Source organism: Sphaeramia orbicularis, chromosome 8 (genome assembly GCF_902148855.1).
Source record: "Sphaeramia orbicularis chromosome 8, fSphaOr1.1, whole genome shotgun sequence".
In the NCBI taxonomy this organism is placed as follows: Eukaryota; Metazoa; Chordata; class Actinopteri; order Kurtiformes; family Apogonidae; genus Sphaeramia; species Sphaeramia orbicularis.
The window spans coordinates 20808551-20836061 of record NC_043964.1 but is presented as its reverse complement, the minus strand read 5'-3'; positions in this window follow the sequence as shown (position 1 = coordinate 20836061).

The following is a 27511-nucleotide window of genomic DNA, read 5'->3' as shown; positions in this document are numbered from 1 at the left end:
TTTTTTTTTTTTTTTTTTTTTGTACACATATCGTTATTAAAGTTTTAAGACACTACATATCTTTTCTGACATGAATTGGTAACATTATGTAGATCTCTCCTGATCATAAACCACCAGAATCACAAGCCCTCCCCAAAGTTTTCACACAATTTATCAGTAAATACATGTTTCTGTGCGTCAAAAATTAAACGTGTGGTGTCCAGCTGAGTGGACATTTTTGCAACTTCATGAAAAATAGGTTCATAAGATTTTTTAATTACTATTATTATTATTATTATTATTATTATTAATATTTTTTTAAATGTATTTTTTAAATTTGTAAAATTATTTTTATTTTATTTATTTATTTATTTAAATTTATTTTTCAGAAGAAAATTTTCAATCGCATTGTTTTTTTCATGCCTAAAGAGGAATAAAAACACTGAGGAAAAAATTTTGATAAAGGTTCTCATAATTCGTGCATGAAAGGGTTAAAATATAAAAAAAAAATTAATTAGCCTGGAATTCCATAAACTGTCACCATGTTTTGCTGATGTGATTTTCAGCAATAGAATATAAGCATTTCTGAATCCAGTGGATGTTTTCTTAACAGGACAAAATAATACTGGTTGACTAGACTGGACTTCATTATTATCCACTGGTGACTGCAAATGCATGCAAGTTGATGATTGTAATTCAGTGGAGAGGCCGTTTAATGCTGGGCTGTTGCTTGGTTACTAAATGTATTTGGTTCCTGAAGAAAGCTTTAAAACTGTAGTACTTTATAACAACTGTACATGACAGACAAAATACATATAGAGGTTTTCCTGCAGGTGCAACATATTGTAAAAGTAGAAGGAAACTTTTTTTTTTTCGTAACTCGCTTTTTATTGAAAGAATTTAGACGTTTTTCAAACAAATACACAAACTGTACCTGGGGTGTCAAACTCATTTTAGTTCAGGGGCCACATTCAGCCCAATTTGACCTCAAATGGGCCGGACCAGTAAAATAATAACGGTGAAAAAAGAAAATTATATTATGATCAGGTTTATATCTACATAGTTTCCTTAAAAATCTGAATAACATGAACAACTTGAATAGTCTTGAGAAAAACAAGTGCAATTTTAACAATATTCTGCCGAATAATTGCATTTACTTTTCTTAAGACATTTCTGTTTGTTAATATTTGTTTGGGTTATTCGTTACTCACAAAACTTTTTTTTTTCCGGAACTCTCTTTTTATTGAAAGAATTTAGATTTCAATCAGTAAATACATGTTTCTGTGCATCAAAAATTAAACACGTGGTGTCCAGCTGAGTGGACATTTTTGCAACTTCATGAAAAATAGGTTCATAAGATTTTTTAAAATTATATATATATATATATATATTTTTTTTTATGTATTTTTTTTATGTATTTTTTAAATTTTAAAATTATTTTTATTTATTTATTTTTTAAAATTTATTTATTTTTCAGAAGAAAATTTTCAATCGCATTGTTTTTTTCATGCCTAAAGAGGAATAAAAACACTCAGGAAAAAAATTTGATTAAGGTTCTCATAATTCGTGCATGAAAGTATTATGTATTACGTATTATTAATAAGGCCGGTTACTATGAACATACTAATGAACTGTTTATGAAATCCCATATTATGAAATTTAATGATTTGGTTTACTATAAAATAATGCAAATAATGTATAAAGCCAAATTAAAGTTACTCCCTGTCTGTGTACAAAGGTTCTTCTCAACACATGAGTCTAAATATGATTTGCGAGATGTTTGTAAATTTCTTGTACAAAAAGCTAAAAAGAGACAAAAAGCAGATGTATATCTGTTGTTGGAGTTAAATTATGGAATGAGGCCAGTATGGATTTAAGAATGTGTCGCCCATTTTTGATATTTAAAAAAAATGGTACGTAAGGGAATTTTTGAAGGATACAACTGTTAAGCTCTAACAAGCAATAGGTAAATTATTTATTTTTGAGTCTACATTAAATTACCATTAATTTGGTGGTTAAGTTTTCTATTTCTCTGGTTTATTTTCACCTTTTTAGGTTTCGCTTGTTTGTTGGCTTGGATACATTGTTTTTTTTTGTTTTTTTGTCTTTTTCTTTTTCCTATATTGAATGCTGGGTAGTTGAATATGTTATGTAGGACAGGCATTAATACAATCATTTTGCTTCTGCCTGTGCCTTTTCAGTCATAACCTGTTGGTAATGTTTGTAATGTGTGAAGTGCTGTTGTTGACACTGGTTATTGTGTGACTGAATAAAGAATTTCATCATCATCATCATCATCAAAGGGTTAAACATTATTACAGAGATTCTGCGTATATTTAGTATTTATGACGGCTACATACAGCCTGATTCAAAACTAAGTATCAGGTCTCTCCATTTTTCTTTTGTATGTACAGAATTTTCTTTTTGTGTATAGTTTTCTTGTGTATATTTATCTAATTGTACGATGAAAATGCTGCAAACAGTGGGGAAATGCCTCCCTGGTAAATACCACCCCCCACCCACATGAATCCCTGGATTACTGTGTACTGCCTGTGATCGCCGGATGTCATTTCGCTATAAGATGAACCATAAGCAAAGGGATCTAATGTTTCTACACGGGGTATTTTTTTGCACAGGAGGAAGACCTTGTGCGGTTAAGTCGTTTAATTTATAGCCAAAACAGTGAATTTAATCACATTCAGCCTTATGAATGACAATGACTTGTGTTCCGTTGGCGCCGGGCTAATTCTCAAGGACAAGCAGAACAGTGAGAGGAAGAAGTGAATGAAACCTGAATGTTTGATGTGAGAGAGGAAAATGCTGAAAGGGGAATGAAGAAATGGATCGCTCATGGTTAGACTAAGACAGTAAATGTCTCAGATGATGAATATGGAGAAAAATCATCTCCCCTTCTTCTTCATCCTCCTCTTCTTCTTCTTCTTCTTCCTCTCTCCACTGCCCCCTCCCCTATTTCCATCATGATCTCTCAGGGTCATGTATTATGCATCTTCAGAAATAATTCAGCAAAAGTTCTGCTTTTAAAAGCCTCCCCACCTTGCCCAGCTGTCTCCCAGTTATGTGAAAAGGCCTCTGATGACTAGTCACAAAACTATAACAGTGACTCTGGGTAGATTTAACTGGAGGAAGAGGAAGTTCACCACGGTCTGTCATGAGTGGATGTGACCACAGACGGCCTCATTGAAGAGGCCTCTCATTCATGTACAAGTAGTATGTGTTATTTTGTGTTTCAGACTAATGCACTGTTACTAATAGAGGTGAGAAAATGATAGGGTTAGGTCATGGATTGAATTATCTGTCGTATTGTAATATAGTGTGGGCAAGTACTTTCCCATCAGCTTTAACCCATACAGACCCAGTGTTACTTTTATGCCACTTCCAAAATAGTTTTTTCTCTATATTTGACTTTTCTTAAGTGATTTATTGCCGTTTATTATAATATTATCCTTTATATTTTTGTGTTTTTTCAGTGTAGATCACAGGTGTCAGTTGGTGTTGATACATTTTTTTTTTTTTTCCCAGAATTCAGAATAGCATATACTTGATTTATAACTTCTTAGAAACTTTAGATAGTGTGGTCTCTCAAAATATTAAACATTATTATAGTTTATACTTCTTCCTACTCCTTTTCGACCATGCAAAATTTCAGACTTGTATGTGCTTGAAGAAAGATTCTGTTCATTTAAATGTGAATTTGATTTTGTCTTAATTTGCTTCGTTTTGTTTTATTTTGTTTATTTGCGTGTTTGAAATAAATAAATAAAACATAAGTGGAGATTCTGCATATATTTAGTATTTATGACAGTTATATACAGTATAGTCTAATTCATTACTAAATATCAGGTCTCTCCATTTTTCTTTTGTATGTACAGAATTTTCTTTTTGTGTATAGTTTTCTTGTGTATATTTATCTAATTGTACACTGTATGTTCCAATAAAAACACTTATATCTTGCTGTAAATGATCTATACACACTGTGGTATTTAAAATGGCTTCTCTGTGTACGTTCTTCTAGAAGGCTGAGGAAAAGAATATGAATGCATTGTCATTTGCACAATAAACAAAAGAAATCGGAGAATTAAAATGCAGCAAAATGTGTTGGTGAGTCAAAACTCCCTCGAGGGATAGAAAATTATCTCACCTAAATAAGTAAAATCAACATGACAAGACAAAGAAGACATGAAATATGCATCAGTGAATAAAAGACGTAATAGATGAAGATGTAATAAGTGTCCATTAACCTGTTCAGTTAACATCACAGCCTGCTCTACCTGCTGAAAATGGCATTACCAAAATGGACTGAAAACAATAAAGTTTTCCTTGATAAATTTGGGCTCAAAAGAAGATTAACTCCTATGAGGTTGACGTAAAAGTGTCCAAATCATTATGTTTCAGAGTTAATGGTGGGAAGATCATGAAACATGAAGATCATGAAACATGAAATCATGAAATAGATAGATAGATAGATAGATAGATAGATAGATAGATAGATAGATAGATAGATAGATAGATAGATAGATAGATAGATAGATAGATAGATAGATAGATAGATAGATAGATAGATAGAACGATAGATAGATAGAACGATAGATAGATAGATAGAACGATAGATAGATAGATAGATAGATAGATAGATAGATAGATAGATAGATAGATAGATAGATAGATAGATAGATAGATAGATAGATAGATAGATAGATAGATAGATAGATAGATAGATAGATAGATAGATAGATAGATAGATAGATAGATAGATAGAATGATAGAACGATAGATAGAACGATAGATAGAACGATAGATAGAACGATAGATAGATAGATAGATAGATAGATAGATAGATAGATAGATAGATAGATAGATAGATAGATAGATAGATAGAATGATAGAACGATAGATAGAACGATAGAACGATAGAACGATAGAACGATAGATAGATAGATAGAACGATAGATAGAACGATAGATAGATAGATAGATAGATAGATAGATAGATAGATAGATAGATAGATAGATAGATAGATAGATAGATAGATAGATAGATAGATAGATAGATAGATAGATAGATAGATAGATAGATAGATAGATAGATGTGCATGTGTCAGATGTTTTATATTTTATATTGGATCTCATCTTACATACATGTAGAATGCTGCAAAAACATATAGTTTTCATCTCAAAACCCTCAGCACATCAGATGAAAACCACTTGGAAGTCCTCATGGGTTCAGATCTAGTGTTTTGTTGCTATGGAATGAGTCTAGAGCCTTTTACTGTCATAATGACAGTCTGACATCAGATAGCATTTAAAGTTACAAAAAGTAATCCAATACTTCTCTCAGTCACACACTCAGAACAAGTCTATGACAGACCAAATGAGAACGCAGAGCTGAATAATGACCTGAAGAGGAAGGATGAAAACAGTGGAATATACTCAGTCTGCTTCTGTGTAAGAACAGCTCAGGTAAAATACTGAAAGAGAATCTGCAGAATAGTCTGCATCAGCACTTTCACAGAAATAGCGCGGCTGCTCTACAGTAACACCTTTATTGTTTTCCATTGAGGTTTGTTATAGTTTCCTGTGGCAGGAAGTCAGCCTTGACGCTGTTGTGCACGTGGCCTCTCCCTGCTGACGCTGGCTGTCAGCTTCAGACCTGTGGATGTCCGTAGGTCGTATACCTCCAGGCCTGGAGCAGATGCCTCCTCCCTCCTCCCAGAGGCCAGACCTTCTCACAGATGACAGCTGGATATTGATCAAGTCTCTTAATCCCAGTTTGCTGTGGGGGGGTAAACCAGTCAAATATTCATGGGTTTAAACCAGTGCATTCTGGTTATTTTCCACTCACATCATCTATACAGTGCAGTGGCAGCTGCTCGTCTTTCAGACAGGGGAAGCTCATTGTCGGCTTACATCAAAAAACTTGTCAAGTTATTTAAACATAAATTCAGCTCTCCGTTCATTTTTAAGAAAATGGTCAGTGACCTTATCGTACCAAGTAGGCGTCTTTTCCAGGGACTGGACCAGTGTGTGACGATATTAAACTCCAACAAGAAGTGATTAAATTATGTAACTGAAACAAGAAAACATTGAAATTATGTTAAATTGAAACAAGGAAGTACAATGAGTGTGTTTTATTTACACTGCAAGAAATGAACAAATAATTTCGTAGTGGTTTCTCTTGATTTCACAGCAGAATGTGCGACGGTATTAAACTGAACTGTGTCAGTGAAGGAGTAGATCTCAAAACAGTTGTCAATCAAATGGGATTCAGTCTTTCCACTGATCCTCCAATCAGCACATGGACTCCCAGCATCCAGCCAAGCTCCGCCCACAGCTCCATTCACCCCCAGAAATGCCGGGTATCCAGGGGCGGGACAACATCGTGGCATTTATCCAGTTACTGTCCAGTTTTGAGGCAATGAAAAAAACTGTTCCACTCAGTCCCATTGAAGTGCATGGATGCTGAGCGTCTACGGGCAAATGCACTGAGCAGAGATCGAATGAAAAAACAGCGCAACGGGAATGTATGAGAAGTGAACAACATGGAGTCTGTGATTTGTGATAAAGCTGATTCTGAACAAACTCGTCTGTGAGATGAACGTGTTCTAACACATTTGTAGTCAATAAAATGTCAACACAACCGAACATATTTAACCATTTAATTTTCATAATTTTAGGGGAAGCCAAGCTTCCCTTGCAGTCTATGAGAAATCACCTCTGGTACAGTGTATACCAGTCAGGTTTTGGCTTCCTCATCAACCATCTGCAGCAGATATGAATCAAGCGGCAGATGTTTGTGCTTGTTGTACCTTTTAATGAGGATATCTACAGAGGAAGTTCCCGCTGCTTGCAGAGGGTGTGTCATTGTGAACGCTACCACCGCACTTCCTGTGTGTGCCCATGTGATTATCAGTCCAACAGGAACAGAAACCGTCTGTCAACTCCTTCCCATAAATGCTTCTTACTCAGAGTGTCACAAATGATTCTTTAATCTACAGCTGCTTTCTAAAGACCAAATCAAGATCTAAACAAAGTGCCACACCCATATCTATAAGAATTATCACTTAGAAAAGCAGCATCGGTTATTTTATGAAGTACATTTGTGAACATCTGCAGGGTAGAAAAACAAATCTGTGTGAAATGATCAGTAAGGAAGACAGACATAAAACGCTGGTTTATGCTTGTTTTAAAGTAGTGGTTAAACTCGTGTTTTATCACAACAAATCAGTTTAATCAGAGGTAAAATGATGCAGAAATTAACTATTAAAAACTGTCCATTTCATTACGTGATGTTGAACACAAATGCCAAGTTATATCAGCTGACAGTTTTAATTATTTAAGTTATTTTGCATACGTTTCATGTCAAGTCAATTCTTCAGCAACAGCAAGATATTTTTTTGGGTCTGTTTTTTAGATTTAACGATGGCAGTCACATGTGTAAAAAGAAGTGCCATTTTGTTTACTCTGCATTATATTAAAGCTGTCAATATGATTTGTGTTTAATATATCAGAGAATAGCACATTTGATTTATTCTTACATATATAAGCCACTTTTTAATCATCTCTCTGTTGTGTTAGATCCATTGGATTTTACTGCCATCTGGTGGTGGAGAGAGGAACTGCAACACAGAGCTGAAATACCCAGGTGTGTTTGTATTAACCTACTAATACTGGATAACATGTGTTTGGCTGCACAGATGTACTGTACTCTGTGTTTGGTAGATTATGTGTAACATTTATTAAATATTTTAACAAACATTGTCCACTTAATGCTTAAAACTGATCAAACACAAACCCAGATAATTACGGCAACCTCCAAAGAAAACTGTGTTCTTAAAGTAGTACGGTAACTCTCAAGATAAATATTTTATCCAGTGAAGAACACGTCCCAAATAGGTCATATATAATAAATAACATAGTATAGTCATATATATAATATAGCACATACAGTCACGGAAAAAATATGAGACCATCAAAAGTCATCAAAAACACTGGTTATGCAATCAAGTACTAACTCCTGTGTGTATCATGTGACTAAAACAGACAGAAAAGAAAACATGGAATGCCTAAAAGCACTGTTTTTGTCAGTACAATGCCATAGATACTGATGTAAGAACTGAAGTGATTTTAGTTATTATCAAGAAAACATGGAAAATGGATAGATATCAGCTCTGAAATTATACTCTTATGACCTATTTTTGTTGTTATCATTATATTTGTCCAAACAAATGTACCTTTAGTTGTACCAAGCATTAAAATAAACAAGAAATTGAAGAAAACAAGGGCGAATAGCATGCAAAAATAGCAGAATTTGGTGACTTTTTTCAGATTGAAAAGAAGTAGAAACAGCCATTGTTACATATGAAAAAAAAAAAAATTGTGACGTAATCAACAATATTGTGCATTGTCATTTTTGTTTTATAAGTTGAAAATCTTAAACAAAAAGTACATAATAAAAATAAACATTTATGAAATAACAAATTAATAATGTAGGTAAAGTTTTTAAAGCAACTTTTTCCCCATATCCTAGAGAGTCTGTCTTTTACGGAAGAGGATTAAGGCCACTGGAAAAAATAAAATAAAAATTAAGGTCTAATATATGATTATTATGATTATTATGATTATGAGAAAAAAGTCAGAATTCTGAGTTTAAAGTCAGTTTTCTGGGATTAAACTCAGAATTCTGAGAAAAAAACACACAATTCTGAGTTTAAAGTCAGAATTCTAAGTTTGAAGTCAGAATTCTGAGAAAAAAGTCAGAATTCCAAGTTTAAAGTCAGAATTCTGAATTTAAAGTCAGAATTCCAAGTTTAAAGTCAGAATTCTGAGAAAAAAGTCAGAATTCCGAGTTTAAAGTCAGAATTCTGAATTTAAAGTCAGAATTCCAAGTTTAAAGTCAGAATTCTGAATTTAAAGTCAGAATTCCGAGTTTAAAGTCAGAATTGTGAATTTAAAGTCAGAATTCCGAGTTTAAAGTCAGAATTCTGAGAAAAAAGTCAGAATTCCGAGTTTAAAGTCAGAATTCTGAGTTTAAAGTCAGAATTCTGAGAAAAAAGTCAGAATTCCGAGTTTAAAGTCAGAATTCTGAGAAAAAAGTCAGAATTCCAAGTTTAAAGTCAGAATTCTGAATTTAAAGTCAGAATTCCGAGTTTAAAGTCAGAATTCTGAATTTAAAGTCAGAATTCCGAGTTTAAAGTCAGAATTCTGAGAAAAAAGTCAGAATTCCGAGTTTAAAGTCAGAATTCTGAGTTTAAAGTCAGAATTCTGAGAAAAAAGTCAGAATTCCAAGTTTGAAGTCAGAATTCCAAGTTTAAAGTCAGAAATCTGAGTTTAAAGTCAGAATTCCAAGTTTAAAGTCAGAATTCTAAGATTAAAGACAGAATTCTGAGGTTAAAGTGACAATTCTAAGATTAAACTCAGCATTCTGAGAAAAAACATGGAAACCTGAGTTTAAAGTCAGAATTCTGTCTTTTTTTGTCAGAATTCCGACTTCAATCTCAGAATTCTGACTTTTTTCTCAGAACAATAATAAAAAAAAGTATACTGGATGGTAAATTTTTCAAAAAAACAATTCCAGTGGCCCTATTCCTCTTCGGTAGTATTTTTATCTACTAGATGAAAATAAATAAATAAAATAACCAAATGATGGGAACATTTTGGTGTTATATATTTCCTGTATATTTCTTGTTAGAATTAAAAACACACACCTGTTACAACTGCAAATACACACAGCTGAAGGCTACATAAGAGATTTGCACAGTGCAGTATGTTAGGATGATATTTCGAAAAAAGATCCAAGTAATGTGAAACAAATGCTTATTTATACACACACTTATTTACCATTTTGCAAATAATAGACGACCCTCACTTTTAAAATCATTCTAAAACACTTATAGAGAAATAAAGATGCTGCTGGTGTTCAAAGTCAATGTGATCAGCAGCGTTTGAATATGAAATGTGTTCAGAAGAGAATGAAAAAGGTTCCTGATTTATGTAAATGCAGTAATTGTTTGAAGGATATTTCTGGTGCTGTTCTTTAAGGTTGTGGAAATTGCAATGTCCTTGAAAACAAATGGAAAACTTTGAAAACCCTGGCTGTGTGTGATGAGGGCGTAATTAGGCGCCTGCAGAGACGCCTGGGGGTTTGAGTGGATGAATGGGTCTATGATGTCGTTCACAAACCCGTCTGAATCATTCATGTCTCACGTGGGCAGTTAGTTGGGGTCGGGTCAGCCGGCCTCCCCTTCGCGGACATGACGACGTGACCTTGTGTGACCCCGGGTGGGTCACTTCAGGCATGTACACTACGTCATGTGGGAGTGACACTGTTTGGATGCTCAGCCGCCCTGCAGTGTTCTCATAGATTCCAGCTCAAAGTGAATCATCAGTCACTTCCAGGTATTGGCTAACAGATCTGAAAGAGGCAGCAGCTTTAAGAACACAAAAGTCAAACTGAAATCTAATTTTTTTTTTTTTTTTTTATTTCTCCATTATCTGAAATAAAAATGCAAATGAGTGTAACAGCTGAATGGTTTTCCTAATACGATCCAATTCTTACATCCAGATAAAGACGCAGAGAACATCACTGTTGTGTTTTCTATAAAAATGATGTAAAACAACCATGTGTAAAGGCCTATTTTTATTACATTTCGACTGACGTACTCCACAAATAAAGCATCTGAAGTTCTGAACCGCTGATCCCAACAATACATGTAAATAATTCAGGTAAAATGCAGTTTTATCAGCTGTTCATTATCATCAGATATGACCCATTTGGACGTTCAGAGGCTCCGTAGTGAACATGGAAACACCGTCATCTTCTACAACATTGATTCACCAGTAAAACCCATGGAGTTTGATAGAAGACAGTGGATGGAGACACTTGGTTTATATTAAGTTGTTTATATTTTTGCTGAAAAAGTCACTTTTTCTTCAGTTTTCTCTGTTTTTGATTTAATAACTCTTTTATCTGAGCTTTTATGAACATCCTCATGATTAGTGAATTAAATATAAAAAAAATATCTGATTTTCACTGAAAAAATGCAAAGTAAAGAAGATAATATTACAATAAATGGTGATAAATCACTGAAGAAGAGTTAAATATGGAGTAAAAAAAATCATTTGGGAGCTGCCACAAAAGTAGCACTGGGTCTTTCATGTAAAAACAAAACAATTTTACAGAACTGAATTAGGGCCACTGGGAAAAAAAAAGGTCCAAAATGTTTTTATAATTATTATTATTATTATTATTATTATGAGGAAAAAAGTCAGAATTCTGGGATTAAAGTCAGAATTCTGCGATTACAGACAGAATTGGGTCTTTAACATAAAAACAAGAAACGACTTGTGGCGATTTTCACCTCCTTCTCAGGATTGCGATAAAATGCAGTTTTTTCAGCTGTTCATTATCATCAGATATGACCCATTTGGACGTTCAGAGGCTCCGTAGTGAACATGGAAACACCGTCATCTTCTACAACATCGATTCCCCAGTAAAACCCATGGAGTTTGATAGAAGACAGTGGATGGAGACGCTTGGTTTATATTAAGTTGTTTATATTTTTGCTGAAAAAGTCACTTTTTCTTCAGTTTTCTCTGTTTTTGATTTAATAACTCTAACTTTTATCTGAGCTTTTATGAACATCTTCATGATCAGTGAATTAAATATAAAAAATACCTGATTTTCACTGAAAAAATGCAAAGTAAAGAAGATAATATTACAATAAATGGTGATAAATCACTTAAGAACAGTTAAATATGGAGTAAAAAAGTCATTTGGGAGCTGCCACAAAAGTAGCACTGGGTCTTTAATGTGAAAACAAAACAATTTTACAGAACAGAATTAGGGCCACTGGGAAAAAAAAAAGGTCCAAAATGTTTTTATTATTATTATTATTGTTATTATTATTATTATTATTATTATTATTATTATTATTATGAGGAAAAAAGTCAGAATTCTGAAATTGAAGTCCGAATTCTGAGATTAATGCCAGAATTCTAAGAAAAACAAAGTCAGAATTCTGAGATTAAAGTCAGAATTCTGCGATTACAGACAGAATTGGGTCTTTAATATAAAAACAACTAACGACTTGTGGCGATTTTCACCTCCTTCTCAGGATTGCGATAAAATGCAGTTTATATTTTTTCTGAAAAAGTCACTTTTTCTTCAGTTTTCTCTGTTTTTGATTTAATAACTAACTTTTATCTGAGCTTTTATGAACATCTTCATGATCAGTGAATTAAATATAAAAAAAATAGCTGATTTTCACTGAAAAAATGCAAAGTAAAGAAGATAATATTACATAAATGGTGATAAATCACTTAAGAATGGTTAAATACAGAGGAAAAAAAATCTTTTGGGAGCTGCCACAAAAGTAGCACTGGGTCTTTAATGTGAAGACAAGCAAAGACTTCTGGCAATTTTCACCTCTTCCAATACTTTTTCTCCTCCTTCTTAAAGATTGTGGTAAAATGCAGTTTTTTTCAGCTGTTCATTATCATCAGATATGACCCATTTGGACGTTCAGAGGCTCCGTAGTGAACATGGAAACACTGTCATCTTCAACTACATTGATTCTCCAGTAAAACCCATGGAGTTTGATAAAAGACAGTGGATGGAGACACTTGGTTTATGTTCGGTTATTTATGTTTTTGCTGAAAAAGTCAGTTTTCTCCAATTTTGAAATAATTACCCTCAACTCTAATCTGAGCTTTATGAACATCTTCATGATCAGTGAATTGAATATCGGAAAATAGCTGATTTCCACTGAAAAAATGCAAAGCAAAGAAGATAATATTACAATAAATGGTGATAAATCACTTAAGAATGGTTAAATATGGAGTAAAAAAAATCATTTGGGAGCTGCCACAAAAGTAGCACTGGGTCTTCAATAAAACACAAAAAACCTTAGGGAAATAAAAACAGTCTCTGGGATAAAAACCAGGAAAAGCACATACAATTTTAATATTTAAAAGTCACAATAATAAATAGAGGTAAAAAATAATAGGATAAATAAATGAAATACTATAAGTGGTGCCAAGCATATCAAACCCCGCCCCTTGCACGTATGATAGCTTATTTTGGCATCGATCCAGCTGATGTCATCGTGTCTATGCATGTGCTGATGTCAGCATATCAATTGCCTCTATATATGTGCCAAGTTTGAAGTAAATTGAAACAAAATTTATGTTTTTTTTAGAGATTTTAAATTTTGCTCATTATAAGTAAATGGGAGAAAAAAGATTTTAAAAATTCTTAAAAAAATGTACATTTTGACCTACTGTTCCCAGAATGTAAGGACATCTATTCTGGGTCACTGGCAATCTATAAACCCAATTTGGTATGAATTCAACCAATAGTTTTTCTGCTACAGACATGGGAAATTTTGCCCAATATAAGTAAATCGGGGGAAAAAAAGATTTTTAAAATTCATAAAAAAATTTGAACTTTGACCTACTGTTCCCAAAATGTAACGAGATCTATTCTGGGTCACTGGCAATCTATAAACCCAATTTGGTATGAATTTGACTGATAGTTTTGCTGCTAGAGTGTGAAAGAAAGAAAGAAAGAAAGAAAGAAAAAAGAAAGAAAGAAAGAAAGAAAGAAAGAAAGAAAGAAAGAAAGAAAGAAAGAAAGAAAGAAAGAAAGAAAGAAAGAAAGAAAGAAAGAAAGAAAGAAAGAAAAGACAAACAAAACAAACCAAAAACATTACCCCTCTCCTCCTCTTCAGGGTGTGGGGTAATAAGATAAAATGTAATGTCACTACTTCTTATTGAGCTCAGTGACGCTGACAGGAACCAAACTGTTTTTATAAGTCTTTGTCCTGCACCTTAGATCTAAATAAAAACCTCCATCCAGAGGAAAGAAGCTGAAATTCCCCCTGTAGAAGATGGGAGTCATTATTAAGAGCTGATACAGCCGTCCTCTGTCCCTGTTAGGTGGACAGGAGGATGGACAGGACTGGGACTCAGCAGTCACACCACTGGACTATCTCACTGTTTGGTTCAGTGAGTTTTTCTCTGTAACGGAGGTCTGACCGAACTAAGCCACCGAGCAAAAAGATAAAACAGACTCAATGAAAGAACCATAAAACAGACTCAATGAAAGAATGATAAAACAGAGTCCAGATAGTTCCGTCAATGTGGAAATGTGCAAGTTTTCTGAGGCAGTGAACTTGCTGATGGAGACAGATTTGCAGTTTTCATTAAAGTTCAATTTTTCATCAATTATGGTCCCAAAATATTTACATGATTGCACTTGCTCTATTTTCTGACCTTTATTTAAAGTGACTCCATGCCTATCTTGTCTTTAAATAAGTCAATAAATATGGCACATAACTAAGATGGCTAAATGTTATACGATAAAAAAATAAATAAGTAGTGCCAGGCACAAAAAGCCCCACTAATCGCATGTAGGGGAGACTGGGGACAGTTGTAACATTTTTGACATTTCTGTTTCTAACTATGAACTCTTTTAACCCAGTGTCTTCAAACCGCTGTATAAACTAGCTTCAAGTGTCTGTGAAATATTTCAATTAACTCCATAGTCCGGGTCAGCTGGAACATACCTTGGGTTAAAATGTAACCTTATAAAACCAGGACCATGACAATGACTTAAGATATTGACTGACTGATGGAAAGAGTTGGTTTGGTTTCATAAAACCAATCTGGACCAGCAGTTGAAGTCTCATCCCATGACTTTGGAGGTTTGCAGCCATATTTGTCTGCAAACTGATATGCAAGTTCTCTTATCTGTAATGTTCAACATATAAAAAATGTAAAAAAAAAAATAAATAAATAAAAAAAAACCTATTCAACATATATTTTATATATTTCCACCAGTATAATTTTCATAAATTCAGCCTGACTTATCCTCAGTTCTTCTGTGCTTATCTCTGCAGGACACAGTCCATAGTATGTACTGGGTGACCCAAAAAAACGGGAATTTTTGAAGTGCGTATTGGCAGACATGAGCAAGTGGCAGCACTGCGAGACAGTGACCTTGAGCAAGTAAACACACCGCCCATTTTAGTAACCACTGGCGGCTGTGCAAGAATTGTTCGGTAACCGTGTGATCTCAAGATTCGGTAACGTTCCCTGGCCCCCTACACTACCAGGCAAAAGTTTGGACTCTCCTGGTTTTCCTTTATTTTTATGACTATTTCCATTGTAGATTCTCACTGAAGGCATCAAAACTATGAATGAACACATATGGAATTATGTAGTTTAAAAAGATGTGACAAAACTCAAAGCATGTTTTATATTTTAGATTCTTCAAAATAGCCACATTTTGCTTTTATTACTGCTTTGTGCATTCTTGGCATTCTCTCGATGAGCTTCATGAGGTAATCACCTGAAATGTTTTCCAAAAGTCTGGAAGGAGTTCCAAATGATGCTGAGCACTTGTTGGCCATCTGTGGTCCATCTCATGTCATTTAAATAAGACGGTGAGTCCAAACTTTTGCCTGGTAGTGTAGATCGCCAGATTTGTCCGTTTGTGTTTTTTTCTTGTGGGGCTATCTCAAGAGTAAAGTGTACACGACTCGACCAAGAACTCTGGATGAGTTAAAACAGAGAATTCAGGATGAAATTCATAGTATCCCAGCTGAGATGTTGCAGCGGTCAATGAGGAATCTCAACAGCAGATTTCAAGAATGCATTCGTACAGGAGGACGCCATCTACAGGAAGTAATTTTGAAAAAATGAAAATTCCATCATTGTTTCTTAAATGGCATGGTTTAAGGTTTCAGTTACTATGAATAAAATATTTTTCTTCCATCACTCTTGGTTTTATTGGATTGTTAAAAAGTTCCCGTTTTTTTGTGTCACCCTGTGTTAGCAGCACCTGCAGGGTTCCCATGGTCATGAAATCCTGGAAAAACAATTGAATTGTAGCTTGGAGTGGGGTGTAACATTTTAGAAAGTGTTACAATCTACCCCGAGCAAATTTGTTCCAACTGTCCCTGAGTGCAGTAGTGATGAGTTAGCTTGACTTACAGCTAGAAGCTAAAACATTACCACAAATAACCTGAATGAAAGATAGCTGAACAGACACATAATCAACATGATGTACCTTTAATGAGTCCAACTACAAAGCAAGCCCAGTAATCATAAAAGTAATTTGAGTAAAAATAATTACTTTCTTTCCACAAAATTATGTTTTCCCTCATAAATTTTGATGCATCTGCTTCACGGCACCACAACTTCCCATGTGGACTGAGGACTAAACTGAGCATGTGCGGAGTGAATTAGGTGAGTCCTAACTTGTTCCTGATTGAAGCAATTCCAAGTGTTACAACTGACCTGTGTTACAACTGTCCCCTGTCTCCCCTATTGTAGCTTATTTTAGCATCAATCCAGCTGATGTCATCATGTCTACGCATGTGCTGATGTCAACATATCAGCTGCCTCTATACATATATATATATATATATATATATATATATATATATATATATATATATATATATATATATATATATATATATATATATATATATATATATATATATATATATATGTGCCATGTCGGAAGTAAATTGAAACAAAATTGATGTTTTTATAGACACCCATCATAAGTGAATGGGAGAAAAAAAGATGTAAAAAATTCATTAAAAATGGGAACTTTGACCTACTTTTTCCAAAATGTAATCACATCTATTTTGGGTCGCTGGCAATCTATAAACCACATTTGGTTTGAATTCAACCAATAGTTTTGCTGCTAGAGACATTTGAAATTTCACCCATCATAAGAAAATGGGAGAAAAAAAAGATTTAAAAAAAAATTCATAAAAAATTTTAACTTTGACCTATTTTTCCAAAAATGTAATGACATCTCTTCTGGGTCACTTTCAATTTATAAACCAAACTTAGTATGAATGCAACTAATAGTTTTGCTGCTAGAGTGTTAACAAACAAAGAAACAAACAAACCAAACCAAAAACAATACCCCTTTGAACAGCCTGATAATAAATGTAATAAATGTAATAAGTGTAATAATGATAAGTTCAGGCATAATATTGTACTTTTTAGGTTGTTTGTGGATGCTCATATTTTTGCAAAGGGATCGTTTGTTTATGGTAATATTTTCAGGATGTCATTTTACTTTTTTGCACTAAAACAAAGAGCGTCCTCAGTATTTACAGGTTATTCTGCTCTTATTTTACAGGTCCAGCCCACTACAGACAATCAAAATGAACATTTCCTGTTCCGTTTGGGGTTTTTTTTGTGTGTGTTTTTTATTTCACACTGAACTGAAGAGGCAAAAAAAGAGATGAGACAAAGAAGGTTCACCAGGACAATGAGTGTCAAACTTTGAGCTATTTTTCCAAAAATGTAATGACATCTACCAAATTTAGTACAAATGCAACCAATAGTTCTGCTGCTAGAGTGTTACCAAACAAACAAACAAACAAACAAACAAACAAACAAACAAACAAACCAAACCAAAAACACTACCCCTTGTGTCCACTTCAGGGGGCTGGGTAAAAATACTTATGGAGCATTTGGAAGTTGAGAAGTCATAGATTTATACTATTTGTACAATTTCTGTTCTTTCTCTTGAGCCTGTCAAAGCAGCAAATAAAAGACAAAAAAAAAAAAAAAAAAGAAAACCCAGGAGACTCTGAATAAGAAGACACTGATAAAAGCAAATGACAGAAGAGGAGCTTAATATGCAGAAAGGCTCTGGTTTGTGTTGGCCTACTTCACATTACATTTAACAGCATCATCAAAAATATGGCCCATATTCATATGATGCAACCATTTCCACACTTTCATGATGAAGTTGCACTCATTTAATGCATCTGTTTCATCCAGAAATCACAATTAAAAGGCAGAAATAGATGAAGATGAAGAATAAGGCATTTCACTATTGATTTGATGGTAGAGCCTTCAGAACTCCACAACTTTGAAGGTGGAGGGACATGTAAGAACAATTAGGTTTTAGAAATCTCACTTAAAAACCTTTCGTGCAGGGTTTCCTTGACCTTCAGATGTTTTCTTTTTTTGAAGCATTCTGTAAAGACTAGAGCAGGGGCGTCAAACTCATTTTGGTTCAGGGGCCATATTTAGCCCAATTTGATCTCAAACGGGCCAGACCAGTAAAATAATGACTTAATAACCAATAAATAATGACAAATCCAAGTTTTTATTTTTGTTTTGGTACAAAAAAACCCCAATGAAATTCTGAAAATATTAAAATTTTACAAAATAGATGTGAATAACCTAAAAAAACCCAGAAATTTCATTTTAAAAAATTAGTGCAATTTTAACAATATTATGCCTTCAACTTATTATTTCTACATGTACATTTACACACAGTTTTACATAAACATTTGGAAACAGGAAAATATTGTTAAAATTTTGGAGTTTGGAACTAAAATTTGAACAATTTCTTCAATATTCCATCTCTTATTATGAACACAACTACACATCACAGTGGATCCATAAATGCACAAAACATTTTGTAACAGGCAGAATATTGTTAAAATTGTGCATTTCTGGTTGTTCATCTTTGTTTTTATTTATGTATGTATTTATTTATTTATTGTGAAAGAATAGTTTTGTAAATGTAAATATTTTCACAGTGTTATGTTTTGGTTATTTTTTTTTCACTTCAATTTTTTCCATATCATTTTTCACAAAGAAAATGTGTAGTTGTCATTATTTATGGGTTCTTGTGTTGTTATTTTTACTATAGATCACATTGGTCTGTATGTGGAACCTGAACCAAAAGGATTTGGACAACCTGGACTGTTCAGGTTCATTTTTGCACTTTCATCCCGGGGGCCAGAATGGAACCTTTGGTGGGCCAGATTTGGCCCCCGGGCCACATGTTTGACACCTGTGGACTAGAGGTTTTTCTATCAGATAATGTTAGAGATTTATCAAAAAAAAAAAAAATTCAATTGAGCATCATTATTGATCACTTTATGATCAAATACATCAATCAACCATAACATTGTCACCACTGACAGGAGAAGTATTAATGATATTGATTATTTCGTTACAATGGTACCTTTCACTGAGTTGGATATTCAAAAAGTTTGTGGAAAAAGAACACAGCTCTGACATGCTTTAACATGCGTCATCTGTTATTATTATTTGTACATAATGTATATGTTATATTTTCTGTGCGGAGATGGAAATATGAAAGACAGTTAATGCAAACACACCCGTTTGTACTCTTTTATTCCCTCACCCAATGAGAATTGATAAGACAATCGATAAGGAATCGGATCGATAAGCAATATCGATAATGAAATCGGAATCGTTGAATTCTTAACGATTCCCATCCCTCCCCCTCTAAAAGCTAAATTATAGAGTTCAAACTGCAGTTAAATTCATATTAGGAGTTAATCATCATCATCAGCCTTGTTATGTAATTATCACCTAGATTCACAGACTTTCATCTTCATGCGCTCCATGCAACGAGCTGTGAATTAATTATTAATATTTCCCGTAATGATTGATTAATCTGCTGCCTCATTTGAGTGTTAATCAATTAATCTTTTATTCAGGAGCAGCGACACGTTCAGGGACTTCCAGAGCATGAGAACGTTCCCGGCATCAGAATCAGAATGTAAGGGTTTCCAGTTCTCCAGAGGCGACGCTTTACAAGGGTTCAAAGGGATTCAGTGTTTCTGGTTCTTTAACATCTGATTCATGTGATTCCCCAACTCCTTAGCACAAATATGCAGATAGGTTTGAATCCTCAAAGACCAGCACTGAACTAAATAAGCCCTGAACCTCTAATTGTATAGATAGATAGATAGATAGATAGATAGATAGATAGATAGATAGATAGATAGATAGATAGATAGATAGATAGATAGATAGATAGATAGATAGATAGATAGATAGATAGATAGATAGATAGATAGATAGATAGATAGATAGATAGATAGATAGATAGATAGATAGATAGATAGATAGATACACACACACACTACTGGTCAAAAGTTTTAGAACACCCCAATTTTTCCAGTTTTGTCTTGAAATTCAAGCAGTTCAAGTCCAATGAACAGTTTGAAATGGTACAAAGGTAAGCAGTGAACTGCCAGAGGTAAAAAACAAAACAAACAAAAAGGTTCTGTTGAAAGTTACTGCCCTATAATTTAGATTAGATTGTCTTTGTGTCAAACTTATTACATACATATTTATATTTAAAATACTCATATTTTCAGTCGGCTTCTGCTCCATGCCGAGATGCACCTACAGTATATATTAATATAGTATAGTATAGTATAGTATAATATAGTATAGTATAGTGTAGTGTAGTACAGTACAGTACAGTGCTGTGTAGTATAGTATAGTATAGTATAGTATAGTATAGTATAGTATAGTATAGTACAGTACAGTACAGTATAGTATAGTATAGTATAGTACAGTATAGTATAGTACCGTATAGTACAGTACAGTACAGTATAGTATAGTATAGTATAGTGTAGTATAGTGTAGTGTAGTGTAGTATAGTATAGTATAGGACACTACACTGTACTGTACTGTAGTATAGTATAGTATAGTATAGTATAGTACAGTACAGTGTAGTGTAGTGTAGTATAGTATAGTATAGTATAGTATAGTGTAGTATAGTATATTATAGTATAGTATAGTACAGTACAGTACAGTACAGTGTAGTGTGGTGTGGTGTAGTGTAGTATAGTATAGTATAGTACACTACACTGTACTGTACTGTAGTATAGTATAGTACAGTACAGTACAGTGTAGTGTAGTGTAGTATAGTATAGTATAGTGTAGTGTAGTATAGTATAGTACACTACACTGTACTGTACTGTACTGTAGTATAGTATAGTATAGTACAGTACAGTGTAGTGTAGTATAGTATAGTATAGTATAGTATAGTATAGTATAGTATAGTATAGTATAGGTGCAGATATAGCCATGCATTCTTCAGATAATGCAGTTATGTGGTTGAATGGACAGACAGACGGACGACAAAACGATTACAATAGCCCTTAAAAACCGGTAAACCAGTGGGTTTTGTGAAAGACAACCCGACAGCGTGAAACAAGAGGCACAGCAAAGTTAGTCAGTTCATTTCTACTTTTTATCAGTAGCTAAAGGTCAGGCTGAATCTGAGGGATTCTCTGAGATGAACCTGAATGAATGAATAAATATCACAGTCGACAGTCACACAATGCATCTGTAACTCATTATGTTCACAATGAAAACCTGTTTGCAGGTTGTGACTTCAAAAGTAGACCGAATATGGGAGTGTTTTTCATTAGAATACAGGTCAAACTGAAAAGAGCAATCTGAGCATCTCTGTAAAATAAGAACTCTGACATTTAACATATTAGTTCTTCTTATTTTACTGCATATTTTCCCTCATGATGAATCCAGACCAATTCTATGGAAACAGTGAAGCAGATACTAGATGTAAATCCTGCAGCCTACTGTCCCTACTGGCCTAATTATAAAGGCAATTTAGCACATGGAGGTTTGATCAGCCTGAGGTGATGTATTCAGAATAAATACCCCAATATGTTCAGTTTAGGACCAGATTTAACAGCGTAAATCCTCACACCAGGTAATCGATCATTAAAACAGTTGTTCATAAAAGGGCTGTTTTTATGGTCATCTACTGTGCTTAATGTTTCTCATTATATCATGTCAGACGTTTACATGGTTGTGGGCTGGAAATGTACACAAATGAACATGGATGAGACTGAATCTGACACAGAATGGAGTAATTCTGAATGGTTTTGTATGGAAATATGAGAAAAGAAAGTAATTGAAACCAACAGAACACTTATTCTCATGAAAAAAAAGAGACATCCAGTGGACTTTCATGACCACAGGCCTGTAGCCCTCACCTCACACATAATGAAGACACTTGAAAGGCTGGTCCTCTCCCGTCTGAGTCCCAGTGTGAGGATGCACATGGATCCTCTACAGTTTGCATACCAGCCTAACATCGGTGTGGATGATGCTCTCCTCCACATGTTACAGAGGGCCCATGCACACCTGGACACCTCTGATGCAGCTGTGAGGAGCATGTTTTTGGACTTTTCAAGTGCCTTCAACATGATCCAGCTGGGGCTGCTTGGTGTGAAGCTGAAAGACATGCAGGTTGAGTCATGGATGGTCTCCTGGATCATGGACTACCTGACCTGCAGACCACAGTATGTGCGACTGCAGAACTGTGTCTCAGGAAAGGTCCTGTGCAACACTGGTGCGCCACAAGGAACTGTTCTGTCCCCCTTCCTCTTCACTCTGTTCACATCTGACTTCCAGTCCAACTCAGACAGCTGCTTTCTGCAGAAATTTCCTGATGACTCAGCGGTTGTCGGTTGTATCAGAGGAGAGGAGGAGGGGGAGTACAGGGGCCTGGTGAAGGACTTTGTGGACTGGTGTGACCTCAACCACCTCCAACTGAACATTTCCAAGACCAAGGAAATGGTTTTGGATTTTAGGAGGAAGAGGTCCAAACTGGTGCCAGTCACCATCCATGACACAGAGGTAGAAGTTGTCTCCAGTTCCAGGTACCTGGGAGTCCAGCTGGACAACAAGTTGGACTGGTCCTGTCATATGGAGACTCTGCACAAGAAGGGGCAAAGTAGACTTCATTTTCTACAGAGATTAAAGTCTTTCAACATGTCCAAGCCTCTTCTGTGCAGCTTCTACCAGACTGTGGTGGCTGGTGCCCTGTTCTTTGGTGTGGTGTGTTGGGGGGGGGGGGGCTCGCATTTCTGACAGAAACAGACTGAACGAACTGATTAAGAAAACGAGCTCCATCACTAGGACTGGACTGGACACAGTTCAGCAGGTGGCTGGGCTGAGAATGCTCATGAAACTGGACTCTATTTTGAAGAACGCATCTCATCCACTGCACCATCTGGAGGTGTTCAGGGAGAGCACCTTCAGCCACAGACTGATCCCCCCTCGGTCCAGGACTGAACACAGCAGGAGGTCCTTCCAGCCATTAGACTTTTTAATATCATTGTGCGATAAATGATTGTATGCTGTGCATACTTAGGTGTTTGATTTATTGTATTATTTATATTACTTGTACACACACACACATATATATATATATATATATATATATATATATATATATATATATATATATGTATTTATATTCTGTTTACTTCTTTGTTCCGTTGTTGGTTGTTTGTGGGATGTCTATCGTGATAGGTCAGTGTGTTTTTTCTTGTACTGCTGCTGTAGTAATGAAACAATTTCCTGCAAAGGATCAATAAAGTATCTATCTATCTATCTATCTATCTATCTATCTATCTATCTATCTATCTATCTATCTATCTATCTATCTATCTATCTATCTATCTATCTATCTATCTATCTATCTATCTATAACATAAACCACAGGTGTCAAACATGCGGCCCAGGGGCCAAATCCAGCCTGCCAAAGGGTCCAGTCTGGATGAATTTGTGGAATGCAAATATTATACTGAAGAAATTCACAATCAATGGTGTCAAAATAATTTTAATTCAGGTTCCACATACAGACACATGCAGTCTAATTAGATTTCAAGTGGGTCAGACCAGTAAAATATTATCAGAATAACTTATAAATAATGACAACCCCAAATTCTCTCTTTGTGTTTTTTGGTGTAAAAAAGTAAAATTACATGAAAATGTTTGCATGACCTAACTATACTTGTACAAAAAATGTGAATAACCCGAACAAATATTAACAAACAGAAATGTCTTAAGAAAAGTAAATGCAATTATTAGGCAGAATATTGTTAAAATTGCACTTGTTTTTCTCAAGACTATTCAAGTTGTTCATGTTATTCAGATTTTTAAGGAAACTATGTAGATATAAACCTGATCATAATATAATTTTCTTTTTTCACCGTTATTATTTTACTGGGCCGGCCCACTTGAGGTTAAATTGGGCTGAATGTGGCCCCTGAACTAAAATGAGTTTGACACCCCAGGTATAGTTGGTGTATTTGTTTGAAAAAAATCTAAATTCTTTTAATTAAAAAGAGAGTTACAAAAAAAAAAAAAAAAAAGTTTCCTTCTACTTTTACAATATGTTGCACCTGCAGGAAAACCTCTATATGTATTTTGTCTGTCATGTACAGTTGTTATAAAGTACTACAGTTTTAAAGCTTTCTTCAGGAACCAAATACATTTAGTAACCAAGCAACAGCCCAGCATTAAACGGCCTCTCCACTGAATTACAATCATCAACTTGCATGCATTTGCAGTCACCAGTGGATAATAATGAAGTCCAGTCTAGTCAACCAGTATTATTTTGTCCTGTTAAGAAAACGTCCACTGGATTCAGAAATGCTTATATTCTATTGCTGAAAATCACATCAGCAAAACATGGTGACAGTTTATGGAATTCCAGGCTAATTTAATTTTTTAAAAAAATATTTTAACCCTTTCATGCACAAATTATGAGAACCTTTATCAAAATGTTTTTCCTGAGTGTTTTTATTCCTCTTTAGGCATGAAAAAAACAATGTGATGGAAAATTTTCTTCTGAAGAATAAATAAAAATAAATAAATAAATAAATAAATAAATAAATAAATAAATAAATAAATAAATAAAATAAAAATAATTATAAAAATTTAAAAAATACATAAAAATAATAATAATAACGAAAAAAAAAAAATCTTATGAACCTATTTTTCATGAAGTTGCAAAAATGTCCACTCAGCTGGACACCACACGTTTAATTTTTGACGCACAGAAACATGTATTTACTGATAAATTGTGTGAAAACTATGAGGAGGGCTTGTAATTCTGGGGGTTTATGCTCAGGAGAGATCTACATAATGTTACCAATTCATGTCAGAAAAGATATGTAGTGTCTTAAAACTTTAATAAAGATATGTTGAGATATGTAAAGTTGTCATGAGATAACTTTTTTGTTGCGATCTGGTGCTATATAAATAAAATTTGATTGATTGATTAAGTGATTTAATTGGTTTCCCCTGTAAGTCGCTTTGGAAAAAAGCATCTGCCAAATGCATAAACATATGTGTAAAAAAAAAAAAAAAAAAAACAGCCGAAAAGAACAACAAAATCCATGAATATGCAAGGGAACAGCTGTAGAATATCTGTCCACTGTAGTGACCAGTGTGCATGAAAGGGTTAATACTGTCTCACCAGTTCCTGCAGGCAGTGAATAATTAATTTATCTGCAGCTGTAACAGGCTGTAAAACCTGTAGTGTTTCATATCACCACCAGATGGCAGAAGTGAGTTGATTCAGGACATCAGTATTTAATGTTAAAACACACAAATACCCTCTCATATGAGGATATACAGGTGAGATATTTGAAGAAACTGAATAGTAGAGAGATATTTTTGCATCTGTATATCTATTTCCATTTACAAAAACATGAAAAAAAAAAAAAAAAAATTGTGGAAATGTGAATGAAATGACAGATTAGGAATATTTAACCTCTTGTTTTACAACATTTCTCATGTGTCAGATACTCAGTTCACCTCTGTCTACAGCAGCATTACCTGTAAACACTTCTAGAAAAGATACAAATACACTGTGCATGATGTTTCCTGTGAGGCGAAATGCAGCTGCAACATGTTGCACAGAAGTCACAGTGCAAAGAAATATCAAAAATGAAGTGTTTTTTCTGCATCTTCAGTGTCACTTAGTGAAAAGTTCCTTTGATTAATTGTAAAAATATGTTTTATTAGTGAAGCTTAACCCTTTCATGCATGAATTATGAGAACCGTAGTCAAGATTTTTTTGCTAAGTGTTTTTATTCCTCTTTAGACGTGAAAAAACAATGTGATTGAAATTTTTTTATAACCCTATTTTTTATGGAGTTACAAAAATATCCACTCAGCTGGACGCAATGCGTTTATTTTTTGAAGAAAAGAAACATGTATTTAAACCCATCATCAGAAAGTGATAAACTGGGTGAAAATATGAAATGAAAACTTTTTTTATGCAGCTAATCTGATGTTTTCTCACATTTGAACATACTCATATCATATTTGATCCATGAGTTTTGAAGCCCTCTACATGATCAGTGTGATATTTCTTTCTTGAAAAACCTGACGTATACAATTAGATACATGCAATATGCAGATAATCCAGCAGGGGGGAGGAGTTCATTCACAAGAGGCCTTTCCAGTGACACTATAAGACTGTCATTCATGAGGAAGGAGGAAGAACTGGGACCATTTAGAAAAGGAATTAACTATTTATTAGACCTGTTTGTGTTAGATTAGGTTTTTGTTTGTTTAAAAATACAGGAGGTCCTCGGGTTATGAATGAGTTCCGTTCCTTCGCTGGCGACGTAACCCGAATTTCCGCGTAAGTCAGAATTAACCCTTTAATGCCCCCTAAATACCCGCTAAATCTCTAAATAAATATCCAAATACACGTATTACGGCTTTGTCCTTAATAATGGTCGCCACGGTCGACCGACTGAAACCTAAGGCTTTACCGATGTTCGTCAGAGTCTCGCCTTTCTCCGACCTTTTGATGATATCCAGCTTCGTTTCCATCGTAATGGCTTTCCTCTTGGCTGGACCAGCATCACTAGAAGATCCTGCTTTCTTTTCTGGGGCCATGATGTGAAAAAGGAGGGTGAAAAAGGCGAGGATACCGAGAAAATTACGGACCACAAACACAGACACACTACACTATGGGGCTGGAGACAAACTGGCGGACGAGACTCAGGCATCGTAAAGTCGAAACAGCGTAGGTCGAGTACCATGTAGCCCGAGGACCTCCTGTAATAATATTTGAGCATTGAGACCCGATGGATCAAATATGATACAAAATTGAAACTCATACATGGAAATTGATATTTGAAAAAAACATTTTTGGGTTGTTTAGAAGGACCAATAAAGGCTCCAGTTTCAAAGAACTGGAATTTTCTGTCAATGATTTAATGGTTCAGGCTTTACAGGGTTAATACTAGTTATTTACTCACTTCACGCAGATAATATGCAAAAAAACCTTTTTGTTTAAGAAAACTGTTAATTACAGTCTAATAATAACTAACAATTGATTTCCACTCAAACATGTTAGTGCAGATCAGGTTTATCAAGAACAGCAAAGTGACAGTAATGGTATGAATGTCAGTGTATTATTATGGGATGGTGCATAAGTGTCCACTGTGTTGGCTGATATGAAAGTAAAACAACTAAACCCATGAATATACAAGAGAACAGCTGGAGAAGATCTGTCCACTAGAGTGAAACAGTATGCATGGAAGGGTTAAGTCCATAAACAAGTCCTAGGTTTTAAAACTTGAAACATTTCTCTTCCGGTTTAAATACGTGCAGTTATTCCATTTTTAACATTTGCCTAAACTTTGTTACGTTTTTCAATATTTGTTACTTTTTGTGCTGATATTTGATGCATTTTTAACAAAAAGAAAAAGACTAATTACAGTTTTTCTTTTTGTTACATTATCAAAAATATTTTTTACTTTTTGTGCTGATTCTTTGCTGAATTTTTTTTTACATTTATTTTTGAAATGTTCAGTTATATATTTTACATTGTCACTTTGGTATTTACTTTTACTTTA